General features: G+C 40.7%; 1 long non-coding RNA gene across 1 annotated transcript in view; it reads right to left on the bottom strand.

The window, feature by feature from the left end:
• LOC147752741 (uncharacterized) overlaps positions 1 to 9,872 on the bottom strand; it is a 14,046-nt gene extending 4,174 nt beyond the window's left edge. The window contains exons 1-2 of the long non-coding RNA XR_015313266.1: positions 9,791 to 9,872; positions 7,509 to 7,935 (exon numbers count right to left, since the gene is read on the bottom strand). This is a non-coding gene — a long non-coding RNA (uncharacterized LOC147752741). The remainder of the gene's footprint in view (positions 1 to 7,508; positions 7,936 to 9,790) is intronic.
• Positions 9,873 to 11,217: the final 1,345 nt, after the last annotated feature.

Here is an 11,217-nt window from a genome sequence, read left to right as displayed (position 1 = left end):
GTTTCATATGGGTGTAGTAATCGTCTTTTCAACATCATAATAAATAATAATAATCATAATAAATATTACTAAGAGTCTTAAGCATGGCGACACATCGCCATCCTTACTGTGGCCGCGCGGCCTTACAAGAGCCTGAGTCATGTACGATACGTGCCATAATACATGTGCTTCGCTATTGCGAAGTATTTTACTGAAGTATTTTGCGGCTCGATACTACCTTCGATGTAATTTCTAGCTTAGTCAACTGTTTCCGATTTTGCCGGAAGGCCATGTTCTATTTCTAATCAAACGAATTCACTTTTAATTACGTGAAGCCTGGGAACATGACCTTTCTACTTGAAAACGAGGGTCAATCGAATTTCCAAAGCCTGCGAATTTGTCTGCTTTCAGTAGCAATGACTTTCCTATGTGTCAAGATTTAGAACCGTACCATTAAGGCTCTAGTTCCGTTCTTGGCATTGGACATATGTTAATAATCTGGTCCAGATGACATGATTCGGTCGAGGTGCCCTAGAAAAACAAACATATTACTTCTAGGCGCACAGTATAGTGGTGCTTACAGCTTGAGTGTGTAGCATTGAATGAGCCTCGCACTGAAGTAATATGCTCTGCGTATCGATTAAACGAAGTGACTGGTTGCATCGACAGCAGTTTTTTTTATATTTAAAGTACACTTCATCAGGAAGGCCGAATTTGATCCCGGACGGATGATCTAGGAAAGCGTTAATATATAGATATATATATATATATACATTAACATTAATGAATGCGAACAGTATTTCGAAATTGGCCATACAAAGGCACCAGACTCAGTTGGTTATTATCCTATTTCAAAAAAAAAAAAAAAAAAAAAAAACTCTAGCTACAGCATGTGGGACCATTTCTTCCCGCCGAACAAGGACATCTAACAAAAACATTTCACAACAATGAACGCGGTTACCGCGTGAGTCTGTTATGATGATAGCCACTGGCAAAAATTGCAAGGAATTTCTTTTAATGTTACAATGGCTATCAGTCACTAGCGCTTATCGATTTAAATACGGACACCATCAATCGGCGAAGTGTCTGTAATGTCTGTTCATTGATTATGAAACCACTACCGGGATCAACTAATCCAATGTGATAGACTGATCGTAACGGTAAGTTGATATTTTTATATTTTTAATACAATGTGCCATTGCTTTCAAACTTCTTTCAAAACTTACGTTTGATTTACAAAATGTTCTGTCGAAGTTCGATAAATTCCTTTGGTGAAAATGCATGTAGAGCTTATAATTTAACCCATCATATTTGATGATGATAACCATTTCGATACCAATACAATGTCCGATCAGAAGGACAATGTTTTGTTTGATTCAATAAAAAGGCGTCTCGCAACAAGTTATAATTTCTGTTTATGAAAATTTTCCGTAAAAACAAAGGCGGACCAGATATTATTTGGATGAAATGATACGTCGCGAGGATCTCGGGAGACGTTTAGGGTTTTACTACTGGCTTCACATAATATATATATTTCTTTTAAGTTTAAGAAAACTTAGTGATAATAAGAGCTTCTATAAACGAAATATAAAATTATTGCGCGGCATTATAACAAGCTCATAGTATCGGATTGTCTCTGCTGGAAATCCAACCAGCGCACGTAGTATGTGGAGGAGTCATGCAGAACTTAATTGAAGAAAGTTACTACACCGTTCACTGATGAGTTCAGTGTTCAGCATCACTGGAACTATTTCACTGTTCAGTATATAGACTAATCGCTATTCGTTCATAGATTGATCAATTTTATCGTAGAACGTATTACAGCATGCTCTTGATAGGATGAGGCATGGCTTTAATTGATTTTGCTCGGCACTCGACACGGTTTCAAAAGCTGCTACGCTTCTCAAGTTAGTTCGCATTTAAGTACCGTTAAAGTTCGCCGATCTGCATTGAGATATTATTGGAGGGAACCAAATCATAGCGGATGACAACATCTCGGACCTTGAGCCTTTCAGCCGGACCACAGGAACAGCTCCGAACAGCCGTGCTAGCCTTGCAGTTGTTAATAATGGGCTAAATGGAATTAAGAAAAATCTTGCATGAAGCAATACTTTAATAAACGCCTATAACTTCGCCTTACTCAGGCAAAGCGGGCGCTGTTTTCAGCAGGCCTCAACTGTCTCACAGCTCGCATTGATAGACTGGGCCCCGAAGTGAATCTGCACCGAATCCATCTCCATGACTGAGCTTCTCTCAGTTCGCTTCATCGAACTTGCTAGGACTAGACGATAGGGCAATTTAGCGCATCAAGACCTTCGTCCCTTACAAATGGCACTCGCGCCCACTAGTCGACCTTTCTAAGAACGTGAAGAGGCAAGTAAGGGAAAAGATAGTAGCTTTTCTTACGATCGAAACACCGACTCTGCTCTTACTAAAGATCGAGCTTTTCCTATTTAAGCCAGAGACTGCACCGTTCTACATGGAGGCAGTGATTAGGGAGCACTCGGTAAAGGATCTCTTTCGTGATCTGAACCGCAGGAAACCCAGCCATCGAGAGAGCGTCTCAGGACTATGTCTTATTCAGTAACAGACTTGTCTATCAGCTCTGTGGGACTCTGTTGTTTGTTGAAGTAAGATAACAGTTCAACATACTCGAAACAGGAACATACTGTCAATCCTTAGAGGTGTACTAGCGTCAAACGGACTTCATTTAATGGGCTTTGTTAAATAGTGCGATGAGAAGTGTTGTTTGGTAAGCTAATATACAGACCAACAGACACCGATCTACGGTTCAGAGATTTCTCTCAACTGTCTCACAGTCGGCCGGCTGCTACAGTACAAAAAGGGTCATCTTTGTAATGTAGCAAAGGTAGCGTGTCTCGCTCTTCTAAAGTTATAAGGCTGTCCAAATTTAAGGCCAGACGTAGACACATTCCGTTCAGTGGTGAGAAGGACCACTAGCCGTGCAAAGCAATACTTAATGATAGTGCGGGATGTAAAACTTGAAAAATGCATTTTATTTACGATGCGAAACGTCATGCATTAAGTATTATGCACCTGTTATCCCTTGGTGGTTTCTTTTGTCGAATTAGGATGAGCCTGGTTGCCGCTTCTAAACTGCATAAATATGTGGCGTCTCAATTATATTAGATTACAGTGGACTGTTTCTGGCACCCGAATATAAATTATGTAAAACTAATATATGCTCTTGTTATATCCTATGATTTGTTCTTAAATGCTATCTAACAAATATAAACAAACGAGTTCGTCTGACTGATATAACGTCATATCGGAGGTATATATTTTGGTTGGACATTTCGTCTGTTAATAAACTAACTGGATATTCCCCGCCTGCCAGCCAGCCGTTAAGGCGATTACAGATTTACAGAGTGTCACGCTTCATGTTTGTTTTCCACTCGCTAAAAACTAAATATGTGCCAAAACGGACAAATTTGATATCCAGTCCTTTTCTAGGTCTAGTTAAAGTTAGCAACACACTTTTCAAATTTGTTGCCATTGTTGTTGCTGCTGACGTTCATCGCCATCGTCTGAAACGCCATAAGGCTTGAGAACTATCTGCAGTTGTGCCATTCTGCTGTGTTATTACTATTGACGTTGTCGTCATCGTTATTTCTATTCCTGATCCACTTTCGTTCGTGAAGTGTGAGCGAGCCAGCAAGGAAATAAGCAAGCACTTGGGTCTGCTATTCCAGTATGTATCATCGTTTCACCGCCAATTTTTTTTGTCTGCCCTTAGCCTTGTCCTCGCCCCCGGCCCTTAGAGTTGAAAGCCTGCTTTGCTTGTATTCGACACCGTTTCGTTGTGTCGCCGCCGCGGCTGCTACTGCTGCCGTAAGGATATCTGTCATTATACGGGCTCTGCTCTTCATTAGTTTCCAATCAGCTCAGCTACCCGCGGGCGTTTCCTTTATCTCCGTCGTCTTCATCTCAGCTGCGCCTGAAGTGAGTGGAGCAGACGTACAAGCAGAGAAATACATCTACGCCGAAAGTTGTTACTACGATAAAGCAGCTAGGAGCTGCGCAGCAGTGGCGACCATATTTAACGTGATCGAGTAAAGCTTTCATATTGTAACTGTAAGAGAGCAGCAATAACTACAGTAGAAGTATGGAGCAAAGTAATCCTAAGGGGAGAAGTAGCGGTAGGCGCGGCATAGTCGAAAGATTCGTTTCCAGTTGAAGGATACGAACGATAGGGTACAACAACGACCACGTCACTAGTAGCAACGAGTGCAGGGCTTCATTTACACTCAGCCACGTCCTATGCCGTTAGCGGTAAGACAGAGCTCCCAGCGATGGCTAGCAGCGACCCAATGCGTTGGTGGAGTTTTGACTAAAAGACCAATAGAAATAGGATAAGAGCAAGATTAAGCTCAAACCTTCATTGTAACCAAGCTAGACTAAAGCTGGATCTAATGAGCCCTTTGGTCCGTTGAACTTGAGGCTACCGTATGGAGCAAAGAAGATGTTACAATATTCTTGCTTACAATCAAAGACAAAACACAAAAACAGCAGATGCTGAATAAGCAAGCTAACACTTCGCTAGAGTAAAGCCACGGTAAAGAACGCCACTATCTTAATAACTGCCTGATGGAGATATACGGGCTGGAGGCTTTTGGTAGGATGTACCGTTTGCCCAGCAGAAGCGTCCATAGGTTCCGTTAGACGCTATGGATAAAATATCGTCGAGTGCATCAGCTGTTGTGATTTTGCTCAGATAGTCCTGCCCAAGAGGCACAACAGGAATTCGAAATCGTCTATGAAACAAGGTTGGTTGAAAAAAAGCTAAGAAAAATGGCATATTTCTACTTGGAAACGAGGACGCCTCTAGCGACAGATGATACTTACCGAGGGATACTGATGGGTACAACGAATGTATTCTGTTCGCTAGCCTTGGAACCGATTCATTTAGCAAACAACGTTTACTGCATTCGAAAAATGTATGGGTATTTTTGTGGTAGCTTTGCGGTGTGAACCAGTATTTAAAATTTCTGCATAGACATTTTCAAATCTACTGCCGAAAATGCCCGCTTCCTACAGGCACTGTCTGCTCGCTTGGTTTCGCATTCGTATCGCTATAAGGAAATAAATCTGCCCTGTCCTAACTACAAATTTAGGCGCAATTATCGTGATTGCACCTGTCCACCAGAAATTATGTAAAATTCATATTGGCTGACTTCTGACGACCTGTGCCGCATGCTGTAATCTCAATTTAAAAAATTTAAAAAAATTAAAAATTTAAAAAAAAAATATATATATATATATATATATATATTATATATATAAATTGAGATTACAGCATGTTATATATATATATATATATATGTACGTGTGTGTGACATAAGAAACAGCTATGTCTCCTCTTTGTATCCTCCCCTAAATTGTAGTGTCGTTTCATATGATCAGATCACAACCAGAAATCTACTAACGAACTAGTTGTCATTACCTACTTATATGATTCTGACTTCAAGGAAGTACTACCCAGTTCTTCTTTTTCATCACTAATCTGCCATAACCCAGGATCCATTCCTGTCAGACCAGTGACGGCGCATCAGTGCTCCTACTACTTTTATTTATCTAGTTGCGTCTTCACTCCTCTAGCGGAGCTCACTTGTTCCGTAAAATACTCTGAAAGGGCCGGACGGTGAAGCAGTGGTGATCCTTTTTTTCTGGCCTCGTAGATGAAGAGAGATTACGACAGAATGGACCGTAACGCGTAATTCAGTCGGGTGCATATGCTCATCTCGGGGATTCTTCAGCCCGTCGCCCTGCCGCCTTTGTCGGTGGCTTGCTCACTCTTCAGATAGTGGGCAAACAGCTCTCTCATAGCACTCATATATAATGTACACCGTGCTTGTATTCGTTATGATAATGGGGAAAATGTTCGATAACGAAGGGTGTCTGGATGGAATGCCTAACGGTGATACCGGACGTAAAACTCAAGCATGGAGTGTTAATGCCGACGGCTGCCTACGAAAGGTTGCATATCTTAATCAGCGCAAAAACGTATGTCCAGCATTTACCTTTCGACTGGCTAGAAAGTGAAGTCGCGTAGCGTAGAGTTGTCTTGGTAAGCCTATTTCCCTTTAGGGAGATTAAGGGGAAACTACATACAAATCTTGCTTGCCTCGTGCTGCTGGTACCCGTTTCGCTCTTCCTCAACCTATATGCAAACTCTTATCCTCTTGGCGACTCGCTGTGTTCCAATTATACTACTCGTGCTTTCTTTCTACTTCTGACAGGCACCTAATAAAATTCATTTAGTGGTCTGGTCGGTCACCGGCGTTATCATGGTGCAGCAACCTACGGCTGGCCTGTTCGACCTGAAATGCCTTCGGATGTGCATACTCACTAAGGATCTTGATTGATTAACCAACCGCAATTAATCCTAGTGTTTCGGCCGCTCGCGCGCTATGGAGGAAGAATGCGCCTAGCCACAGCTGCGCGAAAAGACGGCGTTAGTAGTCGTAGCTGTACTCGAAAACAAAGACGATATCGTAGATGCAAGATGTCTGGAGGCATGATACTGTCTTTTGATCTTCGTACACACTGACAGTTGCAAAAAATTGAAATAAATGTGTATAGACCCAAGAGGAAAATTATGAAAGAATGTTATTAACAACCTCTGCTAGAAGTCGGTAAGAATAATAAGAAGGCCGAAGTCGGTAAGAATAATAAGAAGGCCTCTTGGAAGATCTAGCATTTGTTATATAATGGAAGTTCCTCGCTTTATTTGTTGTTCCCAAAAGTGTGTTAACATGTTTGTGTTAAAGCATTTTAAGCTTAAACTTATACTTAGGCATCGCCGAACAGGAACCAGCATTGTCTTGTCATGAGCTCATTAAATATAATGTCATTACTAAATATTTTAGGTTTTAGGTCTGGCGCTGCTGTTCAGCATTGCTTCAGACGGCTGGCCCTTCTACCACGAACCGCAGTATGTTTATCATACTCAGTCTTTAAGCTAGACCGCCATATACGTAGAGTTCTGCATAACAAGAATATGAATACTGCACTAAAACCGGAAAGGCAGTGTCTCGTTCCCCAATCAACATCACGAGGGCGCTATCAGCTGAACGGTTTTAGGTGAAGTGCTTTCTATTGTTTAGGTACAAATGTCCGAGAGGGTTTTGAAGTTTTGTTGTTAATATTCGCCTGGTTAAAATTAATTATTTTTTGACGATTGCATAATTTTTTAACCTAACGTTAAATAATTTCCACCCTTCCGCTTAACTGTTCTCTTTGCAAAATTCACTAATAGAGCTAGGTTTCATATGGCCCGCTTTTAGAGGATATAGGCAACTTTGCTACTAATCAGTTATATCAGATTTACTTTGTCATTGAAGGCTTTTCTTTTAGATATCCATAACATGCTGGGGCACAGGGTAAGATTAACCTTCGCTTCCTGGGACTGGAGTCCCTATGCAGTAATCTTACGGCTCGAAGCGAATACGAATTATAGTTTCTTCTGTCTATGAAAATGACTTCAAAGGAATGCCTTTTCTACTTACAATGGCTCCCCGGGGATCGGCCGTTCAGTAGCATAGCTAGAAGAAACCGCTATGAAAGCAGGCTTGCTTCTAGGATGAAGGCTGGGCCTCTGTGATATCCGATGCTATGAGATTTGTGCTTCACTAGTCCCTCGAAAGGCTTTTCCGGCTGTATCGGAACGCACATACGATCACCCAATTGTCCAGCCACTACATAAACACTTGGCTATTATTCGCGTATGATTTGTGACGCGCTAAAGCATTTACGGCTGAAATTATTGTACTGTCACTCGTATTCGAAGAGCCGTTCTGTTTCTATGAACCGGGTCAAGAGGCAGTAAGGGATTTCTAGTAGAGCCACTCTTATCTGTCTGGCACAGACATAGTGAGACTTAGAGGTAACTAAACCGATAGGCAAATTCGATTCCAACTGTAAACTGTTAAGAAGCTGAAGAAAGAAAACATTTTAAAAAAACGCTGTTTAAAGTTAGCCAGACAATTCCATTGTAGAGCACGGTAATCACGGCCACTACAGGTAACAATATACGATGTACAGTTAGCCGATCTGGTCAGTCGTTGGTAGACGGCTTACGTTTGCAAGGGCGCATGATAGTAAGCTAGCAGTCTACCATCAATAGTGCACTTCATGTTTCCACTTAATCTGCGTGAATGAAGAGCTTGTAATTTTGCTTAGGTAAAAGATTCATTTTTTTCTTACTCTCATTCGAAGATTGTTCGTAACAGCATCTTCACCACGGCTACAGCGTGTCGCCTATAGAGTCACGATCAGACCGCTGCTTGTCGCTTATTCGTAAGCCCCACGTATACGAAAAGAGGATGGATACTGTTTGTATCTGCCAACAGAAACGTCCCCCTCGACCACTGGATTCAATGCATCTACCCCTCGTTTCGATACTCTAATTCAGGGCTCAAACCGTTTTTTCAGCGCATCATTCTTCAAATATGCGAATACCGCTTTCATCCTGATTGTGACTCGGCATGTGTAAATGAACGCATTTCGCTCAGATACGCTTTATCAATAGCCAGTTACTGAAGAACTTGAACTTAGTGAAAACTGATATTTTGTAAAAATCCAGATTTGGAAGAACCCGTTTCTCGTCCTGTCGAAGGACGGATAGTGTTCTGTTCAACCTAGATAGATCCCCAAAATTTTTTCAATGATTCCTTTCAACGAAAGAACTAGGGTCATATAAGGTTACCCTCACTAACTTATGTTACTTAGGAGATGATTACTCACGCGTTATATGGCCGTTTTCAGAAAACCACCATAACTTCAAGCGTAAACTTAGAGTCAAACAGGACCATCTGGAACTTTGACGCGTTGCCAAGACTGGTCGAAAATGGCAAATTAAATAGCTCCGTGCATGAGTTGTCGATAGCACGCATGACAATGTTAACACTGAACAAGTAGTTTCAAACACCAGTGGAAATAACGGTGCTTAAAACTTAAAACCCAGTTGCATGTCATGATCCGAGATACACGTTCGTAACGACTCTGTCGGGCCCGAGTCATATCCTCCGATTGTGACGCGCTCGGGAGCTCATGTTTAGCTCTCACCGGCCCTTTAACACAATGCCACACGCCTTTTAATAAATCGGCTCGAAATCCGACGAATTTCCAAGCCATAGCATAACTGCAGAACCCGCTAGTAAAATGTGGCCTCATAAACGGAAATTACGGTTTTATTTTACTTTACTCGGATATTTAATTTGCACAAATCGTAGAATTCTCCGCCGGGACGCCTATAGACATTTCGAGCGTTACGATTTCTCAAAGGTCAGTTATATTAAAAACAGACCTTTTCGCAGCCCTCAGCTGTCCAACTGTGAGCTTTTTTTAGCCTATTTGAAAAGTTTATACTTCTGTGTACAGTCTAGTCGACGTTCACTGGCTGGTTTACGATAGCTGAATCCAGTTATTTCAATATGGTAAAAGCTATTCCCGTTTTGTTTTTCTATTTTTTCTCGATGAGAGCGGAAAGCTGTCCTTCATTTTTCAGGCTGCACGGTTAGTTTGCACACTTCGACCCACTCAACAAATTCTCTTTGCCATTGCTCTGTTTTTTTTTTGTATAGGGATAGTTTTTAAAGTTCGCTGCTCTTTCGCAAGCCCTTTTTTCCGTAGTGCTATTACGAGTTCACTACGAAAATCATCACTAAAAACAACCTGTCATTGCAACAACGTTATCGTTATCAAATAAATAAGAGCAACGATAATTAATGTACTGCACCTCGAATCACGTATATTCCTACGTGATCGGAAAAAAGAGAAAATCGAATACCTGAATTTTGCCCAGGAATCTGACTGTTCGAACAGCCCTTGTCCTGCACGATTCAGTAGGTTCCTAAGCAGCTGAAAATTACTGCTCTAACGACCGCGTTATCTCTATATATATATATATAGAGAGATAATCTAACGACAACAGCATTAGATTATGGTGAGACATATATATCTGATTTCGATGCCTTACTTTGGAAAAGAATCATCGTAGATTTGTGCTTCAAAAATGGAAACCAAATTGTAGAGCATTGAGGAGTTTTACATGCTTGAATATTTTCATTCAAGAATTTGACATGGGACGCCGATTTTTCTAATTTCCATAAGCTATAGAAAGAATTTTGAATGGCTTCCATCACTAGGGCACCAGCAATAAAACTAAACATTAAACTGTATAAGTGATCACTGTTCGGTACTCAATGATAGGGTGCGCAATTGGAGACTCAAGTTCCTCGTTTATAATACGCAGAGGAATACAGACTTCTATTTTATTAGAATATTTCGATTCTTTCCATCAAGTTCTGCAACGAAATGTCTAAATATTCGGTGCAATTCCGACGAAGGGATTCAAACAAAAAAAAAAAGCCCTACAAAAAGAGCAGATGTCCAGGAAAGATCAGCTGCTAAAGTTTCTATTCGGCGACGACCTAAGTCTAAATCTTGCACAGTCAAAAACCATCTATAGAGGCGAATGCGTACATACAAGATATAACCGAAATGTCCCGTCGTATGTAAATGTACTGATTGAACGATGAGATCTGATAGAGGGTAATCTATACAGATGTCATTAGCGTGTCGAGGGGGTCCCAAAAAGACCTACGGCAGTCCGCATTAATAAACGACAATGGAAATATGCTGAATGGCTTTTCATCTGCCTAATGCTTATCGACCAATGAATGCCGTTGACGTACTTCCTATCGATGGTTATATTGATTTTATAAATGTAAAATTACGAATTTATATAGAAATAACTATCCAATAACAAATAAAAAAAAAAAAAAACTACTCATCAACAAAATCATCACTGAACTCTTTGAGCCATTAAAACAAACTAAGGACTATAGCATCTGCTCACGCAGGCGAGTTAGGACAATATTAAACAAGGATTTGTTAAATGTCACTCCCTATTCTGAGATAGAATATTTATCTAGAATAGACAAAATGGCTAAAAGTGGAAACCGATAGATCCAAATAAACGATGTATCTAATTATAGCTGAATTCAACTACCGTGCTCGATTTGTTCTCGTTTTGAACATATGCTACTAATACTATCTCCAATAGAATTGGAAATTGTTCATTTGCTAATTTGTTTCCTAAGCAAACAAAGAGTGTCTACTGTATACCTAAATGTACAGATTTTGAGTATTCCCATATGTGTAAGCGTAAGCTGTACACGCGTCCACTAGGGGATCAATAAGTGCATATAATTT

Source organism: Varroa jacobsoni, unplaced genomic scaffold (assembly GCF_002532875.2).
Source record: "Varroa jacobsoni isolate VJ856 unplaced genomic scaffold, vjacob_1.0 scaffold_1034, whole genome shotgun sequence".
Taxonomy (NCBI): Eukaryota; Metazoa; Arthropoda; class Arachnida; order Mesostigmata; family Varroidae; genus Varroa; species Varroa jacobsoni.
Note: the sequence above shows the minus strand (reverse complement) of the source record. Positions and strands in the feature narration are given on the sequence as shown.